Source organism: Bufo gargarizans, chromosome 1 (assembly GCF_014858855.1).
Source record: "Bufo gargarizans isolate SCDJY-AF-19 chromosome 1, ASM1485885v1, whole genome shotgun sequence".
Taxonomy (NCBI): domain Eukaryota; kingdom Metazoa; phylum Chordata; class Amphibia; order Anura; family Bufonidae; genus Bufo; species Bufo gargarizans.
Genome location: NC_058080.1, coordinates 352,648,472 through 352,665,288, shown reverse-complemented (window position 1 = coordinate 352,665,288; position 16,817 = coordinate 352,648,472).

Sequence of the window (16,817 nt, the reverse complement as noted above, 5' to 3'; positions counted from 1 at the left end):
CCTTCCGACTATTGTTGGTAATTCATCAGGAGCATTGATCCGAATGTTTGGCAGGCACCACTTAGATCTACTGACTAGACGCTGCGCGCCCCTGATAGCGTGCGTGCAGCAGAACAACGAGCCTCCCGGCACTGTAGTGGCCGTAACGCGCGCGAAGTGGGCGCTGATTAAATGGAGATGCCTCCTCCCCTTTCCCTGCCAGGCCTCTAACAGGTAACCAATGGGCGTACGATCGCTAACCGGCCACACCTCCTACTGTCGTCATCTCCGGCTATTGACAGACAGCCTATCCATGCACGGCCGTTCTCGTCGACTCCGCCTCCTCCCGTCTTCATTCGACGCTGCGACAGTGGGGAGTGTATTACTCGTGACGTATGCTTAAGTCACCATCTGGGAACATGAAAACCGTAAGATATCTTCAGGTTTAGGTAAACCCAGTATCTAAAGAATCGGAACTGATTATGGCAGTGTTCGTTTCAAATAGTTGCCAAACAAGAGGTGTGTAAGCAGAGAATGTCGACCACTGGCATTCCCACTTAAGATATGAGGGAGAGTCATCAGGGGGAACAGGATATCTATTCAAATGGAAAATAGAGGAAAAATCACATACACTCACCAAAAAAGGAAAAAAAGGAGGAGGGGTACTGTTCTTCATTCAATAAAACATGCTAATGAAATAGCATCATTAAGGCCCTTTAGTTTAACAGTGTTTAATGTAAAAATCCACTGTGCCTCCATTCTGAGGAGCAGTGTATGAATGTCTCCTCCCCTGGGCGGTGGGCTCACATGTTCAATACCCTGAAATTTAAAACAATCTGTTGTCCTGGGGTGATGAGTTGCCACATGTTGCGCAATAGGGGTATCACCAAGGCTTCTGAGCTTCAATAGGTGCTCCCCTATGCGCCTCCTGAATCCACGCTTGGTTTTTCCTACATATTGTGATCCGCAAATGCAGGTCGCGAGATACACGACCCCTACTGTCTTACAGTTAATAAAGGACTTGATGTTGTATTTGTGCCCTGTGGTTGAGCTGGTGAAGTATGCACCCTTCAAAATAACTTTGCAGGCTATGCAATTTCCACATTTATATGTGCCATTTGGTATGCTAGCCCCTAACCAGGTCTCATTAGTAGGAGAAGTGAAGGCACTGTGGACCACCTTATCCTTTATGTTCCCCGCACGACGGTATGTGATCATAGGATACCCACCCACTAGATGCCCAACATCCGGGTCAGTTTTTAAAATATCCCAGTGCTCAGTCAATAATGCACCTATCGCCTTGTGCGCCGTGTCAAAGGTTCCTATGATACGTAACTGAGCATCCTCAGACATCCTGTTTTTGGGATGCAGGAGATTTTCCCTATCGCATGCAGCCGCATGCTGGTAGGCATGGTTTTAGGGTATCCCTTCTCAACAAACCGTTTCTCTAGGTCATCCGCTGATGCCTTAAAATCAGAGCACTGGTAACAGTTCTGTCTCATTCTAAGGTACTGCCCCTTAGGGATGCCCCTCTTGAGTGGGTGTGGATGACCACTTTCTCACCTCAAGAGGGCATTAGTGGCCGTGGGTTTGCGGAACAGTTTTGTTTTAAGACATCCAGAGGGGTCAATCTCAATCGAGAGGTCCAGAAAAGTGAGATGTTTTTTTTATCGATTACAGATGTGAAGTAGAGGCCCAGGTTATTTACAATTAGCCTCGATACAAAGTCAAATAATTTTTTCTTTATACCTTTCCATAGGATGAATATATCATCAATGAGGTCCATTCCTCCATCTCGTCGTTAAACACCGTCTCTCTTTCCCACCAGCCCACTATTTTTCTGGCATACAAAAGTTGGAGAATTTTTTCGTTTTTACCCACTTTCACGACTTTCTTTAATAATGGGTGAAGCTTAATGGAAGGCAGCCAAACACATTCATTATAATTTAAGTTTATAAATACATTTTCAGTTTGTGGAACTTGGCAAAATAATACCTTTTTCTCTAGAAACCATAGCTTTTTTTTAATACAGTCAGTGAGACAGATTTTCTAATCCTGATTAAAAAGTAGACAGTATAGGGGCAGAGACGGGCTGCTGAGGAAGATGGCTGCTTAGTCCTCAGCTCTCCCAGCCACAGATAATATACAGCAGCTCATAGCATAAGAAGCCGGCGCAAAGCACCTCAAAGCGGGACTTTACTTCATCCTAAGCCAGAGGACATCTTTGAAGATGCTTCTTGTATCGAGAGCACACTGGAGGCAGCGTGTCCACATCAACACACGCAAATAGTCGGCTCAACAAGCAAAGGTGATCCGGAGCTGCACTGCTCGAGGTGAGGAGGAAGGCGCATCATTAAGCAGTGGGATCCGTCGCTGACACTATCGCTTCCTAACAACTGCAGGAGTGGTTCTCCAGCACGCACTACCGCGGGCAAGCCAGGAGTATCAGCCCCTGCCACAGCGGACAGCTTGGCCACGTGCAGCACCTCAGCTCCCTGGAGGCAGCGCTCCCACATCAGCGCACGCAATCAGAAGGCTCATCGAGCAGAGGAGACATGGAGCAGCGTGGTTCGAGGTGAGGAGGAAAGCACAGCATTAAGCAGCAGCACCCGCCGCTGTTAATCCCGCTCCTTTGTAACTGCAGGAGCGGTTCTCTAGCACAGTGGTATCGCGGGCAAGCAAAGAATAACAATCCCCCGCCTTAGCGGCCATCTTGGCATCTCGGATATAGCTAAGGATTATAGTATCAGGCCAGCGGAGCCGCATTTCACCCCTCTGCCATCTTCATAGAAACATAGAATGTGTCGGCAGATAAGAACCATTTGGCCCATCTAGGCTGCCCAATATACTGAATACTATAAATTCAGGGCTTTCCAACAAACTTGGGGGCTGTAAAAATGAATACAGGGTCTAAAATCGACCAAAAAAAGGCAAAAGCCTCTGCTCCAAGGAAGCTAACAGACTTCTTTGATTCTGCAGATCCTTCCAGGGTAGAACAAAATGAGTTAGCACCACCCTTGCCGCGCCCCATGAGCCCCACTTTATTAAACACAGACCCCCCCAGGAGATGACTCGTTCCCCTCTCTGACACAGGAAAATAGCCTCACCAAGAGGGGAGCGGGTGAAGAAAAAGGGAAAAGGAAATCCGCAACTTTGCCCTCTTCATCTCCTAACAGCAAAACCTCAATCTATAAAAAGAGCTATGTGCAAGATGATGGATGAGGAAACAATCTCTACAGTATTGCCTCAATATGATATCTCTCAATTTTCAGCATCCTCAGCTTCAGTAACAGTGGACACTTTAAAAGATATGCTCATTCTATTGCAAAACGGAATTAATAAATCAGTTTCGTCCCTCATTTCGAGCCCCATCTCAAAAAATACCACTGAGGAAGAAACCAGTATAGTTTTTGAAACGCGTATGGTGACATTGTACAAGTACCACAACTGCAGAACAGTTTTTTGCATATAAGACTGCCATATCAGGATTTTAAGCAGCTGCTTGAGCTCCGCAGCAGCTATGAAATAGGGACCGTGACTATCATTCAAATACAGGCGTTCAAAGTTTTTTATGTAATCCATGAATGGTGAAAATAATAAAAAAAATATTTTTAAGATTTAATATTTGCCTACGTACATATAGAGATTTAATAAATTATTGATTGAAGCCGGCCGTTGATTGTATATTGAAACATTACAGCTAGGTGCTAAAGTGGGCTGTGCTTGTAATCCGGTAGAGCTCCATTAAATTCGTTATATATAATTGTAGATTGTACATCTAAAAATGCATTTCTCTTTTTGGAAGTGATGTGGGCTGGCGCGGCTGCTCGCGGTAGGGACACAGAGGCGGCATACTATATGCTTCTAATATGGTAATAACTATTGCCTCTCTGAATATGAAGGATCTTAATAGTACCTTTAAATGTAGTATGGTTTGGAAGAAAGCTAGAAATCTCTGAAGTGTGATATTGTTCCTACAAGAAACTCATTTCCATAAAAGGAAGACACTCAAATTCACGAACAGGAGGTTCCCTCACATCTTCATGGCATCCTGCCTTGCCAAACGAAAGGGGTTAGCCATGATGATTAAAAATACTGTAGCCTTCTCGCTACATAATACAATAGTGGATCCACATGGTCATCATATAGCGGTGATCTGTGATATAAATAATGTTACATATACCCTGTTAATGTGTATTTTCCCAACAGACACCAACCAAGATTATGGGGGTCTCTCTGGACCAGGATTGAGTCAGTGAGCAAAAGGATTTTGGTGGTAGGAGGGGATTTCAACTCCATTTTGGATAATCAACTGGATACTACTGCCCCTGGGAGGCATCTCTCCACACTTGCAAAGTCCCTGACAGAAGAGGGATATTATGACGTGTGGCGTTGTCAGCATGGCAGTGAAAGGGACTATACCTTTTTTTCTTCTCCTCATCATTCATATTCCTGGATCAACTTTTTTCTAGTAAATAAGATATGCCTATTTCAAGTAGTCTCCTCTAATATAATGACCATCACATGGTCGGATCATGCCCCTATTACTCTCACGTTATCAGAATAATTCTCGTCCCCTCTCCCATCCCAATGGCGCCTGAACGACATAATACTTACTCACCCAAACTATAGAGATAGATTGAGGTCAGCTCTTGTTTCATACTTTGAAATTAATACAACTCCCGAAATGGATCCCCAGATTTTGTGGAATGCACACAAGGCGGTGATGAGATGATGAGAGGTACTCTCATCCAGTGCTGTGCACAGATGAAGAGGAAACGTAATCGGGAGATTAATGAGATTCTCTCCAGCATTCAACAAATTGAAACTCGAAATAAAACCTCAGTACACGCCTCTCATTCCATAACCTTGAGGGATCTTAGAAAGCGCCTACAAGTTATCCTTGCATCCCAGCATGAATACTTTCTTATAAAACTCAAGATGCAATGTAATGTACATAACAATAAAGCAGGTGCCTTTTTAGTCAAGCGTCTTAGACAAGCTACAGCTTCATCTTGCATTGGTTATCTACTGGAAAAGAAAAGAAACAAAATTACAGACCCTAGACTAATAGCAGATCAATTTAAGCAATTTTATAAATCCCTTTATAACTTACAAACAGATAAACAAACCCCGCAACCCACCGGGGAAGCAATTAACTCCTTTCTGGACTCTGTCCAGTTACCTCAATTATCCTCAGAACAGGTCGGACTCGGGGCCCTGTCACTTCCTATTACAAGTGAAGAAATACAATTGGCAATCAAATCCTTACCATTAAACAAAGCCCCAGGACCAGATGGGTTTACTAATGCCTATTATAAACACTTCTCCCTCATGATAGCACCGCATCTAGCAAAGGCTTTTAACAAAGCTGCCGCAGACAGTAAGTTTCCGGAGGAGAAACTCATGGCCCACGTAGTTACTCTTCCTAAACAGGGCAAAGACCCGACTACCCCAGCAAATTTCCGTCCCATCTCCCTATTGAATTTTGACTTTAAAATTTATGCAAAAATTCTTGCACCACGCCTCCTGAAATATATTCCACTCCTGATTCACCCAGATTAAGTGGGATTCGTAGCAGAAAGACAAGCCTCAGATGGATGAGCGCACTCGGACGCCTTCTTTGTTTCTGGCGTTGGACACAGAGAAGGCGTTCGATCGTGTATACTGGGGATATCTCTCGGCCACACTGGATAAGTTTGGATTTCAGGGATTTATTAAATCTGCAATATTGGCTTTGTACTTCTCTCCTTCAGCAAAAGTATTTACCTCAGGATTCTTGTCAGATCGCTTCACTATGTCTAATGGAACGAAGTAGAATACGTGTAAAAAAGGAGAAAAAGAGAAGATGTTATCCAAATTCTTTCAAGGGCTCAGATAAGTGCCCCTGGACAACTGGAAAGAGGTGCCAACAGGACTGTGACTCAGACTGTGTATAGATATAAGAAAATGTGGAAAATAGTCGAAGTAGGCTGCTTCACTTAGTGTTAGCGGTGGTTAACACTCAAATCAAGGATTATAAGGTATATCAAATGCCAATAGGAGTGATAATGTCCAAGAACAAGTGGATGAAACCACACCGATATGAGTGAAGGAGAGGCGCGCCAACCTTCTATTCATATACTAAGTGGTGCTGAGAATTAATAAGTAATATAGTAGTTAATGAATAACCATTAACAGAAGGAAAATAGGATAAATTCGGAAATACTATTGGGCGTGAATACTCGCTCAATTAAAAAATTGGTGGGTGAGCGATAGTGATAAGAGATGGGTGGCATTGGAAAGGTCTGCGTCTTCTATACCTCTCATCTTGCTATTTAATTTGCATTCCCGAAAAATCTCAAGAGACCAACAACCTCTCCTTAGTATCAAAGCATCAGTTGCAGCTTGGAAAAACCTCCTGCCACATATGGGTCCACTGGCCAAATAGTCAGTAAGGAACCTTCCGTTATTTAAATGTATGGATCCCTGATATACAATTGGGTGACGGATGGCATCTCTACAATTCAACATCTTTTCAATGGCACAGTCAAGTGTACTTTTGAAAATTTAACTAATCGATATGACATCTCAAAAAGAGATTTCTATAAATACTTGAGAATTAGACATGCTTTAACTGATTTTCATAATTATTTATTAGATTTTCCCAAGCAAATACAAGAGTTTCTTTCTTCTATAAGGCCTTCCATAAAAGGAATCACTCTATTTTACAACACACCTACAACAACAATAAAACCTCCCTTTGTACTTAAATGGGAAGAAGAGCTAGGGGTTACACATACTACAGAGGAATGATTCTCAGCCTTTCCTATAGTGAAACAAGTATCCAAGAGCGCTTCTCACTGGGAGACCGCGTTTAAAATATTATTAAGGGACCTGCGGTTCCGGCGCGCACATGACCGGTCGGGTGTAGAAGGAGCTCAGTGCCGCATTGCCCACAAGCCAAGGATCCACCGAACTACAAGTGGCTGTTAACCCCCACAGAAGTGCCCTCGGAGTCCTGCAGGGATCCATGGATAAATACCTACAAAGAGGTTGCTCCCGACCAGTTACATCGCCGCTCCCGCACCGACAAGAAAAGCAGATGAAGAGCTGCAAAATGGCGGCGAAAGCGGCGGGAAAACCACAGAGGCTGACGAGATCAGCTTCCCAGCCCACACAGAGCAGCACTAAGACAGATGAGGTACAGGGAGATGGTGGAGATATGCAGGCCAGCCCAGGGCTATATTCACCTGCCGCATGCCAGGAAATGGCTATTGCGGTGGCAAAACTACTGGTGCCGGACATCAAAGCCACTCTGGAGGCAATGGTGTCCACAACGCTGCTACAGATACAACAGGAGGTTTCACAGCATACCGCCCAGATAGCAGAGCTGGAACAAAGAATCTTACTGGTGGAGGAAGAGCTTGGAAAAACTCAATTACAAACTAAAGAAGCACTCCGCAACAACCAAGCCCTGAAAGAAAAGCTAGACGATGTGGAAAACAGTTCTAGAAGAAATTATTTGCGGATTGTGGGGCTCCTGAAATCGATCCTGCCGAACCAACTAATGCAGATTTGTGCTATTGACATACCCCAAGCCTTGGGGTCTCCAAGGTACGTTTACGTTCTAAGGAGCCCACAGATTGGGCCCGAAAAGACCCCAGGGCTAGGAGCTGGACATAGATAGATCCAGGAATACCATTGTTAACTACTTGAACTATGCAGCAAAGGAGGCGATCCTTAATCAATATCGCTGAAATCTGCAGAGACTCATTGTTCTCGATAGCAAGTTACTACTATTTGCCGATTATTCGGCGGAGGTTGTGAGACATAGAAGGGCTTTTTCCGATGTATGTTCCGCCCTGGCGAGGAAAAAGATCAAGTTTGCCCTTCAATATCCTGCGACGCTGAGGGTGTTCCAAGCTGATGGATCGATTTCAACCTTCCTTACCCCGAAAGAAGCTCAAGATGGCTTACGTGAAGATGATGACGTCCTTGCCTTCCATAGTGGTCCATCTCAAAGAAATGGGTTCCCTGGGAGAGGAAAGAGGGTAAACAAACAGCCTAGTCGTGGATCTCCAAAGGCGACGGGCAAGACAGAGAATCACCAGGCTCTACTTTCTTCAAGCCAGGACTCAGCGTGGGGATGTTGACGTAGACACCATTGATGGGACACGTGAGATTCATGTTGAGTGTTTTTTTTTTCTGTTGAAAAGGTCTGCTCCCTCTTAGTCAGGGTTGAGGCAAAGAAGATGCTCATGTAAGGAGGGGGATTATGAGCAATTAAGAAAATATTTGGTTTGATTTAATGTTCTTTTTCAAATGGGCTAGTGGTGGAGAAGAATGTGGACTTTGAGAATGGACAAGGGTAAAAAGGATAGCTGCAATGGCTATGAGCTATCATGTTAAAAAAAAGTGAAGTCGAGATGTGGGTTGTTAACGTTGTATTATGGGGAAGGGTTTCTGTTGTTCCTGGAATAGGTTAGGGTGGGGGGCAAGGTGATTCTGACAAGTGGTAGAACCGTAGATCCTGAGTATCCGACTGGTGCGGGTGGAGTGTGGGTCGTGTAAAACAATCTGAGTGTGGTTCGCCTGGATGCGCCTCCTGAGGTCAATCTTATGGTTCACGCATTATGCAGATAGTGACTTGGAATGTAAAGGGCCTGAGATTCCAAACGAAACATATCGCTGTCCTGAGACATCTTAAAAAATTAGAGGCTGATGTTGCCTCATTACAGGAGACGCATCTGGGGAAATCAGACTTATGGAGGCTTCAGAAATTATGGGTGGGCCAGGTAGTGGGTTCTCCATCATTGGGAAGAAAAGCAGGGATCATTATCCTGCTACACAAACATTTACAATATACTGTTATGGCCGGAAAGTCGGTAGAGGAAGATAGAATACTAAAACTAGTGTTGGAATCCCCGGCGGGCCTCACCACATTTTATAACGTATATGTGCCAAACTCTTCCCAACAACAATTCTATGACTTGAGGTGAACATTCTCCAAGAGGGGGGAGGCCATCTAGTGGTTGCAGGAGATTTCAATAGAGTCCATGATAATGTAGAAGACAGACGTCGTAGTAGTCCTCGGGTGGGTTCTAAGGCGGGGGATGGGTACTCTCTCTCCATTTCTACAAGCCACAGGTATGGTAGATGTGTGGAGACATCATCACCCTTTGGAGAGAGAGTACACACACTTTTCCCACTCACAAATGTCTTGGTCGTGATTAGATTACTTCCTGACATCTCCAAATCTGTTGCTCAAAACGAAATCTGTAAAGATTTCTGACATGATTATATCGGACCACTCTCCGGTAGTACTACAGCTATTACATGATGTGCCTCATGGGTGAGACTTTCTATGGAGGCTCCCCCAACACCTTTTATTCGAAGATTTTGTTGATGGACTTAGAGGATGGTGGTGGGAATTCTCCCAGGATAACAGAGAGCATATCTCCAATCATACCCTTTCTTGTGATACAGCGAAAGCTGTATTAAGGGGACATATAATGGCATATACTACAGGGAAAAAGAAAGAAACTAAGAAAAAATTTGATGAGGCCACGAAGAAGCTCAGATGCATGTACACTACTTTCCTGAACCACCCGACAGAGTCCAATAAAATACAGTGGGTAACAGCCAAACATGCGTATGATTATGATCTAGAGCAGGCATCTAAATGGTTCAGGGACCGTAAGAAGGCCGATCTCTTTCAGCATGGAAACAAGGCGGAAAGTTGTTATCCAATCTCACTAAACCTTACGTTAAGCAATCCCACTACCACCCCTTAAAAGATGAGTGTGGAAACCTCCGCACTAAACCAGAGGAAATATTGGGAATAATGGGGAAATATTTTCAATCTCTCTACACCTGGGACCCCTTCATGAGAGAAAGGGCTGAAGATCTTTTGAACAAGGTAACTTTACCCTTAGTGTCAGAGGAGGGCCAAGTAGTCATGAACAAAGAGATAACGGAGGACGAGCTGAAAATGACGATCAAAACCCTTTCTGGTGGTAAAGCCCCAGGACCTGACGGCTTCCACGCAGAGTTTTACAAAGCTCTGTCAGGGGAATATTGCCTTTCATTATACAATTCTATTATGAAAGGCAATAATTTGCTGCCATCAGGTCATATGGCTTATATAAAAATGATCCCCAAGCCCAATAGACACTTGACACAACCGGGATCCTATAGACCCATATCTCTTATCAACCAAACGTCAAACTCCTGTCGAAAATAATAGCCAATAGGCTATCCTCTCTGCTGCCATCAATTATAGGGGAGCATCAGGTAGGCTTCATGAAGGGGAGGTCGGCGATCACTAACATTCGGAAAGTCCTCACGATACAGGATGGACTGAAAGGGAGACAACATGGGGGCAATCCAGCTTTATTGGCGATTGACGCTGAAAAAGCCTTTGACAATGTCAGTTGTGAATGGCTCGATTTGGTTTTGGATACTATAGGCTTTAGGGAGGAATTTCGCAATTGTCTAAAGGCTCTCTATTCTAAACCCCAAGCGAAAATATATGTACCCGGCTTCCTATCCAACACAATTGCACTCGAAAAAGGAACCAGGCAGGGATGTCCTTTATCCCCTCTGTTATTTAATCTAGCTCTGGAACCACTTGTTTTATTATCTAAAACAAGTGGTTCCAGAGTTCAAGGGTATTGACGTAGGGGAGATGGAAACCAAAGTGACATGCTTCGCTGTCGACTTACTACTTTACTTAGACTCCCCGAACTTGCACCTCACAGGGGTAGTATATGCTTTACTTTACTATGGCTCAGTAACGGGATACAAAATAAATGTATCGAAAAGTCAAATCCTATTTCTAAGTCACAACCAGACAGACAAGCGGTGATATGACACCATAGAAATTAGAAAGGATTACCTGAAGTATTTGGGGATTAAGATTGGGCGTTCATCCACGGCATTGTATCTCCTAAGTTATCCTCCCCTGATCCAAAAGATAACACAGGATTTGATAAAATGGAAAAACCTGCCGCTTTCTTTAAGTGGAAGGGCACACCTGATTAAAAGGTCAAGTTTCTCTAAACTCCTTTACCCTTTACAGACAATACTTCTGTTATTAAGACATGACGATGTCAGGAAAAGCCATTCAGCTTTCATAGCCTTTTTGTGGAAGCATAAAAGATCACGTATATCCTAAAATGGGAGGGGGGCCTTCAGATGCCAAATGTTCTTCATTATAACATGGCAGCGTTATTTCGCCACGTGAGGGACTGGATATGGGGTACCTCCTTCTTTTCGGCTACTTCCCTGGAACAGGAGTTGGCATGCCCGTGGTGACTGGGCGTGCTGCTACACACGAAATTAAGTGATATCCAATCCAGAATTAAACAGAGTGTGGTATTGCGAGATACAATTATGTCTTGGAAAGCCATTAGAAAGATATACCGACTGCCGTTCTATGTGTCGCCGCAGATGCCACTGTGGTCTTTGCCTTCTTTTCCCCAGGGTAGGGAAAACAAGATGTTTCGGGTGTGGAGAGAAAAAGGTATACATAAGTTGCATCAACTGCTAGACAACACTGGCTTAGAACTTAGAGATAAACACCACCTGACAGCGTCGCATTTCCTCCCTTATCAACAATTGAAAGCCTACTGTAAATCGCAATCAGAAAGGATGGGTGAGGCGGATAAACTGTTGTGGTTTGATGCACTTCTGGGCACAGGGGCATCATTACGCCCTCTGTCAAAATTGTATCATAGGATCCACAGTACTCAAACGTTAGGTCTGGTAAATAGAGTTTTTCACACATGGGAGAGAGAGTTGGAGGACCAAGACGTACCCAAAAAGATGAGGGATGGCTTTGAATATATTAGGAAATCAATCTTAAACGAGCAATGGAGGGAAACGCAATTGAGCATACTGCATAAATCAACGTACACATTTGACTTGCCCTACAGAGAGGCGCCAGCTCATTATTTGAGATACTGCCCTTAATGTGCATTGCCAAAGGCGAACCTCTTACATGGTTTGCTGACCTTCCCAAACTTACAACCACTATGGTTCCATGCTGTAACATATATTCAGAAGGTGTGGGAAATAGAGGTGAAACCTTTCACACGGGTGAGTTTTCCACGCTGGTGCAATGCATGAGGTGCACCCGCACTGAATCCAGACCCATTCATTTGCATAGGGCTGTGCACATGAGCAGTGATTTTCACGCATCACTTGTGCGTTGCGTGAAAATCGCAGCATGCTCTATATTGTGCGTTTTTCACTCAACGAAGGCCCCATAGAAGTGAATGGGGCTGCGTGAAAAATCGCAAGCATCTGCAAGCAAGTGCAGATGTGGTGCGATTTACACGCATGGTTGCTAGGAGATGATCAGGATGGGGACCCGATCTTTATTATTTTCCCTTATAACATGGTGATGGACCATGTGATAAGCGCAGTGACGTCACCAAAGGTCCTTTTCCTCCCAGGTCAAAGAAGAAGAAAGCAGAGAAGCCGGACTGCGCAAACAAGTGGATGGGGTGAGTAAAATTGATATTTATATAATTTTTTTTAACCCCTCCATCCCTATTTTACTAATCATTCTGTATTGAGAATGCTATTATTTTCCCTTAGAACCTTGTTATAAGGGAAAAATATTAAAATTTACACAACACCGATCCCAAACCCGAACTTCTGTGAAGAAGTCCGGGTTCGGGTCTGGGTACCAAACATGCCGATTTTTCTCACGCGCGTGCAAAACGCATTAAAACGCTTTGCACTTGCGGCAAAAAATCGCGTTTTTCTGCAACGCACCCGCATCTTTGCCTGCACGTCACCCACAACCCTGTGTGAAAGAGGCCTAACAGTACTAATTTCCCCACTGTGCCCCAGAAGTAATACTGCCCATACTAGTAATTATGTTCCCCATAGTCCCCCAGTAGTAATAATTATCCTTATAATGTATTATAGTAGAAAAATGTCCCCTAATGTGTGCCAGTGCAAAAAATGCCCCCTTGTAATATGTGGCAGCACAAACAATACCTCCTCTTAGTGCCCCAGTAGAGCCAGTGTCTCCATAATGCCCGTATAATGTGTGCCAGAAAAAAAAATAATACACCCTCTTACTGTAGTGCCCTCAGTTGAGCTAATGTCCTTATACTGCCCCCATAATCTGCACCAGTATATAAAGCCCCTATATAGTTGCCCCATAACATGTGCCAGTATGTAATACCCCTATATAGTGCCCCCAGTAGATGCCCCCATAGTGCTCCTCTCCCCCCCCTTCCCCATATTGGCCAAAAAGCATAGTGTCAAATGAATAAACACTAAGGATGCATTTACACCAACAAATTATCTGACCAATATCTGCTCAATCAACCAATAGTTGGTGTGTATAACAAAAGATCTGTGTGTGTAAATGGCCATCTGACCAATGATTGGTCAGAAAATCTGTCAGATAATCTGTTGGTGTAAAAGCACCTCAATACATACCTCCACGGAGCTGTCAGCTGAGGTGCAGGCCTCTTCCGGCCTGTGTCCCGCCAGTGCGCAGCCTGGCTCAGGTGATGCAATGATGATGATGTCATCACGCTGCCTGTGCTGGCCTCAAGGAGACGTTGCTTCCATGCCCCGCCAAAGTATCTAACTATATGGCCGTCCTGAGGATGGTGATACAGTTAAATAGAGAGGTGAGCACTTCCACACTGAAAATGCTCATTTCTCTCAGCCCTGCCGCTGCCCCCCCACTAATCTCCAGGGCCATGCCCCTGGGGGGCAATAGCCCCATCTCACCTAATGGCGGTGTGGCCCTGGTCATCACAGGTCCTGGCAGATGCACCTGTCTAGCCTGGGAACTACAACAATCTCTGTGCAGTTGATTTACTAGATGGTGCAGAGTTCTATATTGCCATGGCAATTTTTATTGAATTGAGGAAATAAAAGAAAATGGTTTTAAGTGGTGAGTGCTGAAATCTGTATTTTCTTTATGTTACGTTTTGACATGGATTCTTTATATCGCTGAGCACTAGGTCACTATTACGCTCACTCCTTGTTGACTGTTTACATAGTTGTGCTGGTCAATAGTTTCTTTCTGTATATGTTATTTTAGATTTGAGTAAGTAAAAGTTACGTTTTATCAGAGGGTTTTGTTCTGTGGACCGTGACAGCATTTAAATACCCTGTGATTGGCTACAGTGAGATTTGAGCTGGATGTCCAGCTACAGGTGTTCCATTGACCTCATACCACCGCTCTCACAGCAAGATGGCAATGAAGGCTGGAATGGAGGTCTATCCTCTTCAGGGATGACTCCCACTTTAGACCACGATGTAATGATCGCTGGACAATGCCTGCCACTGTCAAAGTGCATGAGGTATGGTAGCAGCAGGGAGAACGGAGCCTCTAGGAGCCCCTGTTGCATCTTTGCATCTATTATAACACTGGTTTGCATATATTAAAACTTATTTTTTCACTGAAATGCAGTCACATATGGGATGGCCAGTCAAATGGAGTAAACCACGGCACTTAGTTGTAGTGTAAAGTAGTGAAGGTTATTTATTCCATCCAAAATTAACAAGAAGCCATTGGCCAAAGTTTCAGTCTAACCTAGACCTTGTTCACGGCCATAATGACGGCAGTCAGATTGTTGTAAGGAGGATGACACGCCATCCTCCTTACAACGATCTGACTGCCGTCATTATGGCCATGAACAAGGTCTAGGTTAGATTGAAACGTTGGACAGTGGCTTCTTGTTCATTTTGGATGGAATAAATGACCTTCACTACAACTGTGCCAGGGTTTACTCCATTTGATTTTGCATACTATTAATTGCATGATTTTCCTATCTTGTGACGTAAAGTCATGATTTTATTAAAGACACGGAGGCTCATATTGCTATCTCTTTCTTTACTTAAAATCATAGCAGCAAAGAACAAACGTTTCAATCAAAATGAAACCATGGCAACCAACTCCTCCCCACTATGCCAGTATAACAGTCCTGAACTCTGTCAACTCCTCCTCTTTCTTTGATGATGATAGTCCACCGTAACTCCGAGTGTGAAACCAGAACATTCCGTAGAACCGAAACCAACACGAGTCTTCAAACGAAGAATGCAACCTGGAAACTCAAACGTAACTAGCAGCTGGAACCCGGCAAACTCATCCTATGAAATAAAACAAAGCCAAAAAGGTAGAAAAAATGTCCAAATGATAAAGTAAAACGAACTTCAGCAATGCCTTGCAGTGTACATAAGTAAATAACTAGAAACATAACCCATAAATGAAATTAATCAAAGTCTACAATAATCACAACCCAATAAAAAAGGGGGGAGCAAGGGGAGGGGCAATACTCGCCTCCGTGTCTTTAATAAAATCATGACTTTACGTCACAAGATAGGAAAATCATGCAATTTTATTACATGACACAGAGGCTCATATTGCGAGTTTAAAGCTGACTTACCACAGAGGGAAAAAACATGAACCGCAGGCCGGAAATAAAATTCACGAAATGTAGATACCCGTGACCAATCCGCCAATCTCATAATGTCCTCCAAACGGGCACCTGCCACAGCCATGGAGGTCGCCGAAGCCCCTCTAGTGGAATGAGCGGTGAAAATCGTAGTATCCACGCCTGCCAAGGACATAACCCACTTCACCCAGCGAGCCAGCGTGATCGTAGTGACAGGACGGAAAGGGCGTCGGTACGACAGAGAAAGCTGGGGACAAGTGGGGGAACGATGAGGGAGAGTACGTATCTCATATTCCCGGAGGCAGGCCACCGGACAGAGAGCAGGAGAATCCGGGAAAACCGGATAAGACACGGAACGGATATTAGTCTTGGTGCGCCGAGTGATGTTAAACACCACCCCATCCGGAGTGAAGGAGAGAGCGTCATAATCCAACGCACGGACATCAGACACCCTTTTGCAGGAGATTAAGCAAAACAAAGAAACCAACTTCGCCGAAAGCTGGCGAAAAGAAAGGGTCGGCATTAGATGGCCATGAGGAGAATAGGGACAGCACAGAGGAGACATCCCAAGTAGAGGAGAAACGGGGTCTCGGAGGACGGGAAAGATGGGATCCTCTGAGAAGCCGGCAAACCAAAGGGTGCTGACCAGCCGGGCATCCCCCAAAGCCTTGGTGAAAGGCCGAAATGCCGGAACGGTACAAATTGATGGTATGGTAAGCCTTACCGTCCTCAAAAAGGGACGTGAGAAATTGGAGAACATCAGCTGAAACGGGATTCAGGTGCCCAGCCAGGCACCAATCAGCCCAAATTCTCCAGGCTGACCGATAGGACCGTCTGGTCCCCGGAGCCCGTGCCTCATTCAATAGGCGTCTAGCCGATTCCGAAATTCCAGCGACGTCCCAGGGTTCCCTGAAATTCTGCACGGCAGGAGCTGGAGGGAGCCTTCGAGGACGAGAGGGTGCCCCAGACCCGATGGATCCAATAAGAGGTCTGGGAAGACCGGAAGAAGTAGAGGGCAAAGGATCAGACACTCCAGAAGCTGAGGGAACCACGATTGGGTGGTCCAAAATGGTACTATAAGAGCGAGATCCGCGCCCTGACGGCGGATCAGAGTCAAAACTCGGGGAATCAGCGCAAAAGGAGGGAAGAAACCTGGCCAGACCGATCCTGTAGAAATGCATCTACCGCCTCCGCGTCCGGGTCCGGGCGCCAGCTGTAAAAACGTGGAAGGTGGGTGTTCAGACGAGACGCAAAGAGGTCTAAACAGAAAGGACCCCAACGAGAGGATATGGACGAGAAGACCGTGCTGTCTAATCTCCAATCGCTGGAGTCCGACAGAAAACGCGAGCTCCAATCCGCATGGATATTGTGGAGGACCGGTAAATATTCTGCCGACACCGTAAGCTCTCTGGCAAGACAGAA